Consider the following 16,827-nt stretch of genomic DNA (forward strand, 5'->3'; position numbering starts at 1 on the left):
GCAACCAACAAACTAACCACCTTATTTATTTTACCCGTTACCTTAAAGTTTTCATAAGAAAATTATCAATGCAAACTATTTTCACAAGTCCCTGTGATCGACCCTGGACTTACCAAGAAACTCAGAGGAATTTACACTTGAATTCCGCTAGGGAAACTTGAGTGCACAACGTAATTTTATCAACGCATATCATCCATATTCCACACTTAATAAAATAACGCATCAGTTGGACGCAGGAGTAATCTACCCTATATCCGATAGCAGCTGGGTAAGCCCAATTCAATGCATCCCTAAGAAAGGGGGAACAACAGTGATAGTCAATAGTAACAATGAGCTCATCCTTTCAAGGACTGTCACGGGTTGGCGCATCTTCATGGACTATAGGAAACTCAACGCGGCAACCAAGAAGGATCACTTCCCTCTTCCCTTTATTGATCAAATGCTTGACAGACTGGCTGAAAAAGAATTTTATTGTTTCCTTGATGGATACTATGGCTATAACCAAATTTTAATTGACCCAGAAAATTAGGAAAAGATAACATTCACTTGCCCCTTTAGAACGTTCATGTTCAGGCGCATGCCCTTTGGACTATGCAACGCACCTGGAACATTCCAAAAGTGCAGGATGGCAATTTTCTCTGACTTCTTGGAGAAGACCGTTGAAGTTTTCATGGACAATTTTTCAGTCTTTGGAGATTCCTTTCAATCATGCTTAGATAACTTGGAGGTTGTCCTCGCTCGATACGAGGAAAAAAATCTTGTGTTAAATTGGGAAAAATGTCATTTTATGGTGACTGAAAGCATTGTTTTGGGCTACAAGGTATCTAAAGTTGGGTTGGAAGTTGATGAGGCCAAGATAGATGTCATAGCTAAACTTCCTCCACCATCAAATGTAAAAGCTCTACGAAGTTTTCTAAGACGTACTGGCTTCTACTGAAGGTTCGTTAAAAGATTTTCTCAAATTTCGCGACCTCTGAGCACATTATTCAAAGCAAACTAGCCCTACAAATTCAATGACGACAGCTGCGACGCATTTGAAACTCTAAAGTATGCGTTGACTACAGCTCTAGTACTAATAGCACTGGATTGGACGCAATGTTTCATTCTAATGTGCGATGTAAGTGATGTTGCAGTAGGTACCATGTTGGGGCAGAAGAAAGGGAATTTGATACACCCCATCTCTTATGGGTCCAAGACACTGAACGACTCTCAAGAACACTACACAACCACGAAGAAAGAAATGCTGGCTGTAGTGTTTGGAGAAAAGTTTAGATCTTATTTAGTTGGTGCATCAGCAACCATCTATACAGATCACTCAGCCATTAAGTTTCTGATGAGTAAAAAGGACACGAAGCCAAGATTAATTAGATGGGTGCTGCTATTGCAGGAATTCGACATCAATATTCAGGACAGAAAGGGGTATGAGAATCAGGTGGCCGAACACCTGTCCAGATTAGAGAATCAGGAAATACAAGACCAAGAAAATGAAATCAAAGATGCATTTCCTGATGAAAGCTTATTCAGAGTTGAAGGCAGGGAACCTTGGTATACAGACATAGTTAATTACTTAACTACCAAGCAATTCCCCAAACACTTTAACTCTCAGCAAAAGAAACGGTTGGTACACGACAACAAATTTTATTTTTGAGATGAACTGTTTCTCTACAAACAAGGTCCCGACTCCATCATGCGTCGATGCGTTCTGGAGGAAGAGACATAATGCATCCTGCTGAGTGTCATGACTCTTCTTACGGAGGGTATTTTGGAGGGCAAAGAACCGCTACAAAGGTTCTTCAAAATGGATACTTCTGGCCTACCCTCTTCAAAGACACAAGGGAGTATGTTCGCGAGTGTAACCCTTGCCAACGCACCGAAAATATCTCATCAAGGGACGCAATGCCTCTGAACAATATTTTTGAAGGTGAATTATTTGACGTCTAGGGCATTGATTTTATGGGACTTTTTCCCCTGTCTTGTGGTCAACAATATATCCTGTTTGCAATAGATTACGTATCAAAGTGGGTAGAAGCAGTAGCTTATGCCAGAAATGATGCGTCGACTGTTTCTAAGTTTCTTACCAGGAACATTTTCACACGCTTTGGAACACCAAGAGCCCTGGTAAGTGACGAAGGTACGTATTTCATTAACTGCATCATTTCAAAATTGTTTGCCAAATATAATGTCAGGCACAAGATCGCTACCACATACCACCTGCAAACCAACGATCAAGTTGAGGTATCAAGTCGGGAAATAAAATCAATACTGGAAAAAGTTGTCAACACATCGCAGAAAGACTAGGCAAAGAGGTTGGATGAAGCACTCTGGGCCTACAGGACTACCTACAAGACTCCCATAGGTATGTCTTCATACTTAGTATTCGGAAAAGCTTGTCACTTACCCCTAGAGTTGGAGCACAAAGCTTTCTGGGCAGTAAAGAAGCTGAATTTAAACTTGGACGCCGTGGGCGATCAACGCAAACTACAGCTCAATGAGCTTGAGGAATGGCGGTTGAACGCATACGAGAACAACAATACAAGGAGAAGACCAAATGTTGGCATGACCAACGCATTAGTAAGAAAGAGTTTGTTGTTGGCCAAAAAGTTTTATTATTCAATTCACAATTGCGTTTGTTCCCAGGAAAATTAAAGTCAAGGTGGTCAGGACCATTCATTATCAAAATAATCTTTCCCCATGGAGCAATAGAGTTGACATGGGAGGATGGCACAAATACGTTCAAGGTAAATGGGTAAAGAGTGAAGCCTTACTTTGAAGATGATGTAGAACGACAAAAGTCATCCCTCGTATTACGAAAAGCCAACTGAGGCTTGCGTCAAAGCATCACTGCGTTCACATCGACACATATTCCAAGGACGCTTCTTCTATCTTCATTGCTTTTGCAATATGTATTTTATCACTGCGTTTGAGTTTACTTTGTTTGCTTGTCTTTACGTTTTAAGTTGATTGATGAATGTTATTTCTTTCATAGTTAAGAGATTTATTTGTTTTAAATAATAAAAAAAAGTTGTGTACAATCAGAAGAAGCTTAGGTTGAGAATAAAATGGACGCGTTGGACTAAAGCCAACGTATGGCCTAAACTGAAAGGACGCATTTCGAAAAACGCAAAACACTCGATTGTTTGGAAGCCCTAGGCACATCCTTTCGTCTTCTTAACAAATGCGGACGTCAGGCGGTGCCTGACGTCACCACTCTTTCTCCCAAACCTATAAAACACGCAATCCTTCGTTTCTCTCTTCTTCCATCTCCTTCAAAGCATTCTAAAAAAAAAAAAAAAACTCTAGCGCTCGAAGCCTTTACCGCCGCTCAATCAAGCTTGTTACTCCGCTCATTATTCTGCAGCAATGTTTTCAGCATCCGACAGCCAAAACTAATTGATGAGCTACGGAGGCATGTCGTCAGTAAGCTCATTCTCTTCTTCGTCTGCTTCAATGTCACCTTCTTCAAACCCTCGCCAAACTTCAAAAACGCCCATTCCGACCAAGCCTTTGCATGACGAGCCTTATTCTACTTCCTAATGACCATTTCGGTCGAAACCCATCAAAACCACCACAAACCCTTCCTCTAAAACCCACCAAAAACCCAAAACCATCGCAAAACCAAAACCCAAAACCCGCCACAAAACTGAGGCAACGACGCCCTTCTTCCTCCGCGGCTGCCAAGAAACCTTACACCAAGCCCGCCCCACCACCGTTCATTCCAAATATTACTCCGGTGGGTGCGACACATGACCCTATCCCTACTTATCTCCATAACGTGCCATCACCCGCAGTGCGTCCACCTCCCCCACTCCATCCAACCCTTAGCCACCATTTACCTGATTGAAGCAGAAGTAGCCAGCCAACCCCTTCCGCGGCGTTCACCCATTATCATTTCATCTCTTGGGTCGCCGCATACCCCATTCGGCACTTCACCAATCACTCCACCAAGACCCAGCTCTGTTAGTCCCGCGTCAGAGTGAAACATCAAGGAACTCGCGGAATTGGGTCGAAGAGACGAGTAAGAAGTCTTCGGAGCAATCTTGGCAAGTTTGAATCAGGGCCAAGAAGAGGAACAAGTGATGCATCCTGACCCAACCAACGTATCACTTGAAATCGATGAAGCAGAGCACTATGCAATGATGCTTGAAGCTGAGTTGGAAAAAGATGAAGAAAGGGAAGTTGGCCCGGATGCGTCGGAACCTCGCAAATCTGACGCGAATGAAGGGCCATCGAAAGCAAAGAGAGTGATGAGAAAAAGAAAATTAATTTTGGAGGAAGAAGAAGAGCATTCTGCATCTGGTCCTGAGGGTACAACGCATGAGAGCTGCTCAAGGCATATAGCATTAGAGAAGGAATTGGAACAATATCAGCCCACAAGGCAGGGGCGAAGGAAGTCGGCTCTCCAAAGAGAATTTGAAAATGAATTAAGGGAGCTGGCGGGAAGCCAAAGCACATGAGGCAAGAAAGCGCAAGGTAACTGACACGTTACCTAAAAAGACCACAGGAAGGAAGCGTCAGTTTAGTGACATTCTTGCAGAAAAGGGCTTCTTTCCCGAACGCAACCCATTGCCAGCATACATAACTGAAACTATGAAAGCAATGGGTTGGGGTCAGCTATGCATTGGGCATACAAGAATTTGGCCCAACCTTTTTTGCCAATTTTACAGTAGTGAGTTCGATATGGAGAAAAGTATGGCATTCCTTGATGGTGTTTTGGTACACTTCTCAGCTAATAAGATTAATGAAGTGTTCAATATCATAAGTAACCCGGACACAGAGGGCAACCACATCTTGGAACATTTAACTGAGCCAAATAGAAGATGCGTTAAGAGTAGTGGCCAAACCTGGAAGCAAATGGCAAACATCAAGAAATGGAGTAAAGATGTTAGCTTCTAGGAACTTGAAACCAGACGCGAACATGTGGTATTATTTGATTAAGAAAAGCATCATGCCTACAATGCATGATGAGACATTGTCAAGAGAACACATCTTGGCCACTTACTGTATCATGCAGCTCATTCCTCTAGATGTAGAGAGGATAATAAGGGACCAGATCAAAGCCATTAAAACCAAACCACGAGGACAACTTTATTTCCTTTGGCTGATCTGCGCGCTGTGTGAACTCAGGGGCATCCCTCTAGGGGATGATTATGAGGAAATCGATAGTCAGATGGATATAAAATTGATCAGGCATCTGCTTCGCGGTTCGCCGCACCAGCCTGCCCTACCTTGCAAAGAAGCGGCAGCCAGACCTTGACCAAACGCGCCCCCAAAAGAAGACACATTCGGATGATTGAACACATCGATGAAGTTTCGGAGAATGAAGATTACGAAGCGGAGCTTGCGTTTACTGATGAAGAAGCGTGGCCAGACCTAAACATCTATCTCCAAAACTCACCATTGGCCCCGCAATAAGGGAGTCTTGATCCAACGCACCATGAGCCTACCGATGTAGATCAAGAAATCCCTAATCCCCTTCCTTCGCCCTCACCAATTCCAATTCCAACTTCTGTGCCTCCTTCAGTCATTTTTGAACCAACTGGGTTAGGGTCAAGTAATGCAGAAAATATTTAAGACCCAATTGAAAGAACTGAAGAGCCAGCACCGCCATAACAATGCACTGATATTAATGAGTTGAAAACTTTTATTAGTGATCAACTCAGACCACTGGCCGCGTCCATTGAAAGTCTTCAGCAACAAAATAGGGTTCTAAGGGATTACTTGAGGCAGCAAACAAGAAGAATGCAAGACCAGTTTGTCTACACAACGCAGTATATTAATAAAGTCTTGGTCGGAATGTTTCCCTGCCACCGCTACCTGCTCACCTTAGGAACCCTCTGTGATTTATGGATGAAGACCCTGCATAAGAATGCAGGGATGACGTGCTAAATCTAACGCATGGGCATGCGTTGGAGGGATTTAAAGAGGCTAACGCATGATTAAGAAAAATGTTGCAGGCAAAGTCTAACGCATGGGCATGCGTTTGAGGGATTTAACGCAAGGAATATTCATTGATTTATGCTGTTTGTGTCAAATCACCACTTGCAAGCATGGGCACCTGCAGTGGGCGGCGTTTGAAAAGCATCTGAGTGTCAGGCGGCTGACTAGGGTATGGAATTTAATGCTACCCATCATCAAGTTGGAGAAGACCGATGCCTATAAATAGAAGAAATCCCACCAGATGAAAGAGTTAGAAGTTCCAAATTCTCAACTCTCAGTTTTAGTCTCAATGTTAGCTTAGTTTTAGTTTTAAATCTTTAGAGTTGTGCTGTGGTGCCGAGAAGAACAAGAGGGAAGAGAATCACCACCATCGCCGATCAAGGAGCGGAGGAAGCTGAGCTCGAGAGAGACACTTCTTCCAATTCTTACACAAGTGGTTGTACACAATTAGAATTGAGCCAAAGAGGACAAGAGATTGTACTCTGCGGCTTGACTCATTTCATTTCATCTTACTTATCGCTTTCATCTTTCCATCTGATTAAGCATTGGTTTTGTAAAGACAATCAGTTTCTTTATAAATTCACATATTTGATCTATCATACTTTGTCATTGTGTATTTCTTGTTTCTGTTTGATGCATCTATACTTCATGCAAAATTTCATTTCGAACGCTTAAGCCAACTAAATCAATTGGTAAAAGCCTCTTTAGCTTAAACTAATCGAGAGAATAAGTAAGCCAGCATCAAGTTAGAACACCTAGTACATCTAGAGATAAATGCACTGATGTTTTATTGCATCCTATGTATGACGCATACATCCTAGAGATAGGTATTGTATGATATTCGCATTGAAAAATGTCGAATAGAGTCTAACGCATAAACAGAGATAAACACGTCATCTCATTCGCATCATATTCTTGTTCGTGTACATCCAACTTAGATCGACGCATCAAACTCCATTTTCATGCGACCCGTCATTCTCTACTCTACCCTTTTGTATCTTCTTGCATACACACACCACACCTTAGTGTAAATAACTCATTTCTCCATACACTTAGAATATCCCTACAACTTTTACAATGCAAGGTGTGCGTTAGCTTTAATCTGAATCCCTGAGTTCGACCCTGGACTTACCAAGAGCCTAAGTTAGATTTATACTTGGATCTGATTTAGGAAAACTCGAACATCAATAGAGGAGTGTCATGCGTCCTGTTGCACATCACTAACGCATCAATGCATCATTTATATTTATACTTATTTTTCCAATTATTTTATACAATACACTTCTAAACTCGAATCACGAAATCAACGGAACAATGCTACAGACCTCTACAAGTATAAATTGATAACACACCTTAATCGGGTCGTTTACAACACTTGCAAACCTCTACAAAGCGGGTCGTATCCATAGTGTCACAAGGATCAGGTATCACACCTTAATCCTTATACTACAGACCTATTTAAGTTATCACTTAAGGCATGATCTACTTGTATATCACATATACATGCTTAAGTTCACATAAGATAACCAAGGAGCTTTGTTTATTGGATATGAGTAAATGCCAGAATTAAATAACACTTATTTTATTCATTGAACAATGTGTATCTTTACAAAACAATGAGACTTCGGGAGAATTAGGACACCGATCCCAACAATATAGGCCCGAGCTTTTTCATTTGCCCTTACCCACCTATCATAAACATCCCAAACATTTTGGGTCACCGTTGAACTGGGAACTGGAGGACGCTCCTTCGTTAACACAAACCTCAAATCATCTACAACTAATATTGTATTGATATTTGATTTCCAATTTAAGTAACCCTCTCCGTTAAATTTGTCAGAAGAAAGCAGTTGTATAATCGAGTTCAACATTGCTGAAACATTTTAAATAAAGTCTATTAAATATGCATCTACATCCATTTTAGCAAAATTAATAAAGTACCCAATAAATCTTTATTTATTTGCAATGATACTTAAGTGATTTAGAACAAGTGCTACCATAGGGCATTCAAAAATTCCTTCACAGAAGCAAGACAATTCTTGACCAAATACTATTATCTAGAATAACTCTTATCCTAATAGTTCTTTTGGTTATCATTTTCAATCAAGATCTTTACTAACACTTAGTAATTCTTGTAAGTGTGATCCGCCATTTTCAGATCTTATAGGACGGTATGAATATGCCTCCGAGATAGAAGACAATATCCAAGATGGAACTATAAAACCCTATTCATTTTACTGAAGCCTGGGTTGTTCCGAATCCTATGTTACAACCCTCCGTAGGGATCGCCGCGGTTAACGACTAGCTAGTGCCGCATAGAAACGAGAGCAGGTGCAACATAGGAATCTCACGGTTCAAACTAATGGAAGAGATCGCAGGACAATGTTTGACACATTTTCTTCACCCACTTACTATGAACCACTTCCCTCATTCACCTTGTTATTGACCCATGCAAACACTTTCTGTATGGAGTAGTCGAGGTAAAATCGATAAGAAGTCGAGCATGGATCTTATGGTGTGAACCCTTGAGGACATGAGAGCTAATAGCTATATATCAAATATATTGTTAATCTTCAACTGAAGTGTTCTAAATGTTTGAGTAATTTACTTAAGCATGACGGCTAATTTCATACAACCTAAGTCTAAGTGGTTTATCCAAATATAACTCTTATAATTAGATTTTTTATCCAAATATAACTCTTATAATTAGATTTAACCTACAGTGTCTAGGTGATAAACTATTTTATTACCTCATATCGCTCACGCAAGCTCATAAAATCAATTAACGACTCTCAATAGTTCAGTCATAATCCCCAGGTAGGAGGTGTTTCGTAAACTGTCAACTTAAGTACCCCCAGACTTAGACAGGTTTATGAACCGATATGAGTTTGTAACTGTATTTTATAATGTAACAATATATTTTAACGATTAAAATTAGTTGTTAACCTAAGTGAGCATGCAACTGTTCTTTATAGATTTTAAACATCTAACCAATTTTGTAACAACTTACAAAATTTAGACATGTAACATCCACAACATTCAACAAAGGTATCTAATATAACTATTATATTAAACATAACCTTAACATGCATACTATATATTATAACAATTGTAACATACTGTTAATGTATGTAACATGCTTCCTATGGTGGAGTTTTAAATCTACATGGCATATTGTATGTATATACATAAATTATTTAATTATCACATACATCTCATGCATAAACAATTAAATACTAACTGATATGGTTTTCGTTTTGGCATAAACAATCAAACAGATAGCTAACTATTACAAACAGCTTCATAACCATCTTTGAACCACTCGAACCGCTCCAAACAGAACCCAAAACAACTTGAACCAGGCTGGATGAGTCTGAATTGGACCAACCAAACAATTTGAGGCTAAACCAGATTGAACCTTGAGTAAACCGGTCGAACCGGTTGCTCTCGGTCCAACCTCAATGTGCTGCTAAGGCTGATCATGTAACGCTTGGAGGTAATTGTCTAGTGTCATCGCCTTCAGTTGAGAGGAAGTACACAATCGCATAGTGTTTGCTGAAAGCTAAACGATTGTTTAGCTCTATCACATAGGACTAGACGATCGCTTAGTTCCATCGCATAGTACTAAGCGATCGTATAAGACCATCACCCAGCGCATTCAAGTCATTGATTAGTATCCGTCGCAGCTAAACGATTGCTTAACTCCATCGTATAGAACATCATTGCGTCACATAGAATTTATCTACACGATCGCTTAGCTCCGCGACCAAACGATCACTCAATGCTATCGCGTAGCATTTCATCGCATCGCTTAGCGGGCATCGTTGCTAAACGATCGTATAGCACCATCGTTTAGCAAAATCAACATATCGTCTAGTTCCTACAACAAAACTAAACGATCGCGTAATGCTATCGTATAGCAAATGAACGCATCGCTTACCTTCCGCAGGTACACGATCCTTTAGCGTTCAACATCACAACGACCAACGCATATTACTAAACGATCGTCTAGCTTTTCTTGTTATCGTGTAATGTATGGAGCTAAATGATCATTTAGCAACTAGACCTCAACAACAAATTTGAGCATAAGCTGAAAATACTGGAACAGCAGCTCAACCTCCTTCGCTTGTTTCTTCAATTACATCTTAATTTCAACTCTAATGACTCCAAATAAATTACAGACTCTTACTAACACATAAATGCTCATCAAACAAGAGCCAATTACAAATTTAATTGAGAAATTAAAGAGAATTAAGATGTCAAAACTCAGAAAACCATAGCAGTGCATCAGTTTCATATATCTCATGAAAAAACACCCACCTTGCCTGAAGGAAATTGAACTCAAGATTTCCATGAGCAGTGAAAAAAAGATTATTTCCAATCACAATCATGAATGAACATTACATATACAGTCGAACAGAAACATGCGGTTGTACAATTCTTACAGAAATTATAGCATGAAAACTCAAATGAACAAAGAGAATACTCTACAAACATTTGAAGATGCGTTTCCACGCTCCTTTGCACACGATCTCTCAAACAACAACAACCTCGAACGTTTGATCTACACGACCGCAACACAGAAATGAACATAGCACGAACACTTCATGCTCGTCCTCAACGATCGCCTCAGCCACGAACTCCTCAGCAACAACACGAACGACCTCCATAACTAAATTGTTCGAGGGTCATCTGAAGAGTCTGGTCTACGAGACATGTGACACCTTGTCTAGGGAAAATGGGAGATGATACTGGGGTATAGAGTATGCCCTAGTTTATTATATATTGTATACTGGGTTAGTTTATTCTCCTGATGGTCTCGTAGTTTGTAAACATTTTGTACACATTGTTATTAATAAAATAAATGTTATTTTATTTGCATTTACTCAAGTCCAATAAACTAAGATCTGTGATTATTTCATGTAACTTAAGCATGTATGTGAGACGTACAAGTGGATCATGCCTTAAGTAATAACCTAAATAGTCTGTAATAAATGGATAAAGGAGGGATACCTTATCCTGGTGATACTACGGATACGTCCTGCTTTATAGATGTTACAAGTGTTTTAAAGTGCTACAAATGGTCTGATCCTGACCATTCATGTGGAGACATGCGAACGGGGGTGTCCTATACAAAGAGTTTGTATAAGACCGGACCACGAGATGATTAGTCTCTTTATATAATGCCGTTGATAACTGAAACTTACATTTCATTAAAATGACCATAGGTGACATGACCTTAAACCTGAGTGAGTTGGGAACTCCTGCCTATGAGGGCGGTTCTTTGAGTAGTATGGGTGAGAGTGGCCAGATTGCCAACTCAACAGGCCTACCTTTTTGAGGATTCGTCTGATTGGGGAATTGGGAACTCAGCTACACAAGATGAAATTCACTCCTTGAAGTAGGGGTAAGTAGATAAATTGCTCTCTTGAGGGCTAATTTCGGATCTTGAACATAGTGACCATACCCTCTCTTTAGAAGAGAGAACTAGTCATAGTAAGACTATGACTTATTGTTCATTAGAGGAATCAGTGGTACTTAAAGAGTTAGATGTAACTACAGGGGCAAAATGGTAAATTGGCCCAACTATACTTACGAGCAATTTGTGAAGGGTTATCGCACTGTTGATTGGTTATATGGACACGAAAATATATCTTTAGTGAGAAGAGTGCAGCTGTCGGTCTTTAATGGAGTAACCAACAGTTAACGGATGGTGGATCTCATGACTAAAGAGTTTAGTCAATTATTCACGTGTCGTTGGAGCTTCAAGCTACACGTCCATGAAGTCCTCTTGGTAGTTCAATGGGTTCAAGTTGAGAATCAGATTTTGGGTTAGTTTGAAGTGTTCAAATTAACAAGAAGAAATTCAATTATATGTGATATAATTGATGTGATGTATTAGATACATTAATTGGAGGAATTAATATAAAATGATTTATATTAAGTACCATTAAATAGAAAAAGAACTATGGTTTATATGTTTCATATGATGAAATATTAAAACTATAGGTTATAAATATAATATGATAAGTTGGTTATCATATTTATTTATAATATTAATAATATGATAATTAATTCATTTTCTCTAATAACCGAATTGAGTGGGAGATTATTGGAAGTTTTATGGTAACCGTGAGATAAAAAGGAAAATTGTTTTCCAAAATTAGGAATTGATTCATTCGGGAAAATCTCAGGGAAAAGGCTTTTAAGTAAAACGTGTTTTTACTAAGCGATAGCATTGAGAGTCTACATGATTGAGCTAAGAGTTGACTATATGATAGTAACTCGCTGATCGTTGCTACACGATTGAGTAACAAAGTCTATACGATAGGCTTCATTCTCTAAACAATCGAGTACATCGTCTATACGATAGACAGGCTTAATATCTCCCATTTACTCGATCGTATACCTCCTATCTTCCTCAATCGAATATCATACAGAGCCCACAACTCCTGGATTCTCACACCGAAAATACCAAGGTAATACTTGTGGTGGTGTCTCTGTTCATTTCGTGGATCAAGTTGGACTCGATTGGGATCAAGGCTCATTCAGACATTCGTGGAGGCCGTGTTCTGTTTGTTGCGTTCGAGTGCTGCTTTGGACGCATTGGAAATCGATCGAGGGATACTTGAAGAATAGTTCTTCAAAGGTACGCATACTCTATCCCTTGTATCCACTTGTAGCATGTTGTATTTTCGATTTATGCATAATCTGTTCGTTTCCGTTCAAGACCGTGGGTTCATTCTGAATGAGATTTGGAATGATCCACTTCCGCTGCTCATGGAGATCTCTATTTAGATTTTCTTCACATGGCCATAATAAGCACATTCTATATCGTAGAATCAAGAAAAAGACTAGGAGTAAAAAGTGTTGTCGGGATCTTAACTAGTGTTATTGAAAGTTCAAGAGGTAACTCACTCTCTCTAACAAGGTTGTTGCCCTGCTTTATTATGCATCAATTCAAATCATTAGATATTGATATTTAATTTTGATCTCCTTTATTTCCTCATAACAGTTTCTTCAAATTATTTTGTTTTTTGTTTTACTTGTTAACTTTTCTGTAACAATCATTTGTGAGAGATGGTTGGAAATGACTTTTGGGCTTAAACCCATACAAAAGTTAAGAGAATAGGAGAGCTTTGTCCCACATTAAAAAATTTAGCAATACCTAAAGGGTATAAATACTAAGACATGCTAGATGTGAGTCTAAAGTGTGTTGGTGGTGAAGTATAACCCTTTCACCACACACGTGTGAAGGTTTAAATTGATACAATTATGAAAGTTAAGGGTTTAAATTGAAACAAAATCATTCCAAATTTAAAAGTACAAGAACTAAATTGTTGCATATCAAAATCCAAAATCTATATTATTTCAAAATTGATAGTATAAGGATTAAATTGTTATAAACTAAAGTTCCGAAACTAAATTGTTAGTTAAAGCTTAACACAGATTTCAAGTTTGTCTCCTTAATCACTGGACATCTATTAGCAATTTTTTATACTGTTAATCTAGTTAATTAGATAAATAAAAAAAATATAAACAGGTTGATAGATTTTTTTTATTCAGTAAATGAGAACTTACCTATTTTTCAAATGGAAAACATTTTGTAATTAGCTTATAATATTCTTTTAAAGGTTTCTCTCTCTCACTTAAAATGTAAAAAGTAAAATTTCCAAATTAAAATTTATATTAAAAATAGAGGATCAAATTTTTTATTTGGTCTATTTTTATTTGCATTATAATCTCAATAGTTTTGTGAGTAATCTTGATATCACGTCAAATTAATAATTTGGACTTAATTTTAATATTGTCTTTTTTACTTTTATATTTTCTATAAGATATTAAGTAGGGATATTTTTGTTATTTTACTAAACTCGTCATTGTGAGACTATTGAATTGAATTTTAGCGTTTGTACTTTTATTTTAAGTTTGACTAAGAAAATTATTCATGTATTGAGTTGCATGTCAAATATATAAATAAGATTGATCAATCTATTTTGCGACGTTTCGAATCTTGGACTAAGGAACTTATTATTTCTCTCAATAATTTTGATCTTATGTTGAAATTGTATCGATATGGAGAGTTTTAGGTCTCGTTTGATAACTATTGGATTTTTTATTTCTGTTTTTTAAAATTAAGTCTATTTCATGCACATTTCTTATCATGATTTACATCTTTTTTTTTAATTACAATGGTTGAATTCTTAGTTAAATTTCAAAAATAAAAGCTAATTTTTTAATTCTCAAAATTTAACTTTTTTTTATTATTATTGGTGAAAAATAGATAAAAAATGAAGAAATTTGAGAGTGGAAATAATGTCATGCATTTAATTTTTAATTATAAAAATTAAAAAAAATTTAAAAAAAAAAAAAAAAAAAGATTATCAAAAGAACCTAAATGTTTGAAAACTAAGGGTTGACATAAAAAGAGTATATTGTATCTGTACAGCATGTTACGTGAAATTAAAAAGCCAATAAATTCCTTCAAAATGGATAAATTTATTCCAAATCTATCATATCAAGCGAAATTTGTTCAAATCAAATTAAATAGTTTTTTTTCGAATCTTTAATCTAAAAGGACCAAATCTTTGAATAAATATTATTTAACCCCATTGACACAACTATGGTTCTCTCATTTCTTTCCTATAAAAAAAGAAAGAAAAAATAAAGAAAAAAAGGAAAAAAAAAAGAAAAAAGAAAAAAAAAAAAAGATTGATTTAAAAAAGTCAAGACCCTATTTAATAACTATTTGAGATTTTTTGCTTTTGTTTTAAAAATTAAGTCTATAGATATTATTTCGTCCTTTAAATTCCTTTATTTGTTAACTACTTTTTATTAATAGTTTAAAAAACTAAGCCAAATTTTAAAAATTAGAAAGGTGACTTTTAAAATTTTGTTTTTGTTTTTGAAATTAGGTTAAGAACTCAACAATTGTACTTAAAAAATATGCAAACCTTTGTAAGAAATTGGAAGGAGCTAGATTTAATTTTTAAAAATAAAAAACAACAAACGAAATGATTACCAAACAGAGCCTAAATAATTTAATTTTAGCTATTATTGTAGCAAGACTCGTGCCACCTATAGTTACAACAACCAACGAGGTAACATTTCACAGTTTAATGAATCTTCCACTTATTTGCAACCTACAATCTGAATTGAGGACAGATTTTTAGAGTTAGCTCACCCTCGCTATAAGCAGGACAAATTTCTCTTTTATATGATATGAGAGGACGGGAGCTACTCGTTCCGTGTTGCTCCAATCTCCCTTATGCCTAAGGCATTTTCTGGGCCAAGCATTTGCCTTCTATGCGCTATGAAGATCTCCTTTTAGGAATGTATTTTTGGCAACAAAAGTTAGTCTAACTATGTCTCTGGGAAGTAAGTTGTTTGGCTTACTCTTTGAAGCAAAAGGACAAAGAAGGGTAAGAGAAAGCAAATCCCTTGTTACAAAGAACCTCAGACTAAGAATCTTGGAAATATGGATTTCCATAGCTCTTCGAACTCATACTCCTTTGGTTGTCCATTTCTCTAATTGTGATTTTTGAAGCTTTCCATCAGGTCCGAGCAACTAGGGCTTTCATCAAAGGGTGGAGGAATTCGTGTTGATTTGAAGTTTGTTTACACAATATAAGAAAGACACTTATCAAGAATGGCCACAGCTGTATTAGCAGTTCATCTAGAATGAAGGTCAAGGAGGCGAATGGAACGGTTCATCAAGTCATTTCTCGATTGTAGCCCAATTTCAACTGGTTACCAAAGCGTTCCTCAGCAAAATCTTCACTTCTTTTTCGCTAGCTAAAAGTCAGTAGGCAAATAGGTTCTTTTGGAAGAGAAAATTTGCAACTAGCAATAGCTTGATCGAGATTATTTCGAAGAAAGCCTGAGGACATTGTTCCTACCGATATAGATATGTCGATGTTGCCAACACAAGTAAAACACGTAAACAACTTTCTGCTAATTGAATTTGATATTATCTCACCCTCGAAACAGTATAGGATACTTTATGCTTGTACTGTGTGTCACTTACACTCTTTAATCTTATGCCTAAGGGTCTTCTTTTTAAAGGGCATAGTCGGGTTGCTCATGCAACGGATCTCTTTCTCTCACCTGTAGTAGCTTGGAGCACATTTGATCCATAAAAGCCGCCTGTGAAGCATGCATTTGTAAAGCACACGTTGGTAGGGTTTATAATAAGACCTAGGGGAGTTCTCATCCATTTACTGATGAACTGATTGAATGAAAAAGAATTGTATTAGAAGTTATGTAAAAAGTGTATCATCATTAGTTGTCAATTCGACCTCCCTTGTATAGGTTGAAGCTTCAAAGTGGACCTTCTGCTACCACGTCGCAAAACGGGAGCTCGTGAATTCCTTTCTTTTTTTCTTATGATAAGTGGCCCAACTTGAGGAAGCACTCTATGGGGAAGGTCCAGGGAAATGAGGAAGGCGAGACTACATAGAGGGTAGTACTAACTCTTAGAAAGATAGAATATCACCACGTGAATATAAGATGTTGCAAGTATAACTAGTGAAGATCCGCTCGAGGGGCGACAAAAGGCGACTTTGGTGGTAGACATTGGGCTAAGTCTCCAATTAATAATTTGGACGTAATTTTATTATTATTTTTTACTTTTATTCTTTTTACAATATATTAAGTAGGGATATGTTTGTTATTTTACTAGTATCGTCATTGTGACACTTGGAATTGAACTTTAGCGTTTGTACTTTTATTTTAAGTTTAGCTAAGAAAACTATTTGTGTATTGAGTTGCATGTCAATAATATATAAATAGAATTGATCATTCTATTTTGTGAGTGTTCAAAATCTTTAACTAAAAAACTTATTATTTCTCTCCATAAATTTGATCTAAAGATAATCCATCTCTAATTCT

The sequence above is a fragment of the Benincasa hispida genome, chromosome 11, assembly GCF_027475165.1.
Source record: "Benincasa hispida cultivar pf3 chromosome 11, pf3_genome.v1.1, whole genome shotgun sequence".
Lineage (NCBI taxonomy): Eukaryota > Viridiplantae > Streptophyta > Magnoliopsida > Cucurbitales > Cucurbitaceae > Benincasa > Benincasa hispida.